Genomic DNA, 1,187 nt, shown 5'->3' on the forward strand with positions numbered 1-1,187 from the left:
CGGAGTAGCCTGGCCCTCAAACTCATGCAGGTGAAGGAAGAGAAAGCTGAGTGTGGAAGAGAGTGCCGATAAGCAGCTTGAGCTGGGTGTCGGGCACATTCCATCCTGGAGCAGGTTCAAGCTTGAGAACTGTTAAAAACCAAAATCTTCTCCCAACCCAGAAATCCTCTCCACAAGGTAGTAGAGAAAGAAAACAATTTTATTATTGACTAGGCATTAAACCAGAATGTGACATGCGTCACAGGCAATCCACTAAGAAATTGCAAAGACAAAAGGAAATCTCACCCTTCTATATAGCCAAGCAGGTACAATCTATTACATACATGTTTCGAGATACACAATAACCAGTCCTCAAGTAAGATGACTTGACAGCACCATTTGTCACATATAATTTAACTTAACTTTACCTGGTAATTGGGGTGACCATCTGTGTTAGCTTATTGGCTTCATCCCAAGGAAAAACACGCTTGTCATATGTTGGAGCTGGGTGCCCTCTGAGCTCACGCTCCTGTGCTCCCACAGTGAAGTTTGAGAAGCTGCGCCCTAGGATGAGGTTCTTCTCCTGATGTCCATGTTAAGCCTCCCTCTACCCGTGCTTTTGGCTTAGATTCTCACAACACCAAGCCCCTCCCTCCAACCCCTCACCTGCCCCCAGGTCTTGCTGAGTAGCTTCTTCTCTTCCCAGCTGAGCTTCTTTAAACAGGTTAGCTCTCCCTCTTTGGCTAGCCCACCTCACTTTCCCTCTTTTTTTTTTTTTTCCCTGCTGAAATCTTGTACTAGTTTGTTTTGTTTTTTAATAACAGCTTTATTAGATATCATTTACACACCATACAAATCACCCATTTAGTGTACAATTCAATGTCTTCTAGTATATACACAGATAGTGCAACCAACGTCATAGTCAATTTTATAACATTTTCATCATTTCCAAAACAAACACTGTACCCTTTCACTATCGCCTTCCAAACCCTTCTCAGCCTCTAAGCAATCACAAATCTGTGTGTATAGATTTGCCTACTCTGGACGTTTTGTATAAGTGGAGTCATGTGGGCCGAGCCCGTGGCGCACTCGGGAGAGTGCGGCGCTGGGAGCACAGCAGCGCTCCCGCCGCGGGATGACCGGTGCACTCACAGTGCTCACTGGCTGAGCGTGGTGCTGCCGGTCTCAAAAAGGACAAAAAAAAAAAA

The sequence above is a fragment of the Galeopterus variegatus genome, unplaced genomic scaffold (genome assembly GCF_000696425.1).
Source record: "Galeopterus variegatus unplaced genomic scaffold, G_variegatus-3.0.2 Scaffold1751, whole genome shotgun sequence".
In the NCBI taxonomy this organism is placed as follows: Eukaryota; Metazoa; Chordata; class Mammalia; order Dermoptera; family Cynocephalidae; genus Galeopterus; species Galeopterus variegatus.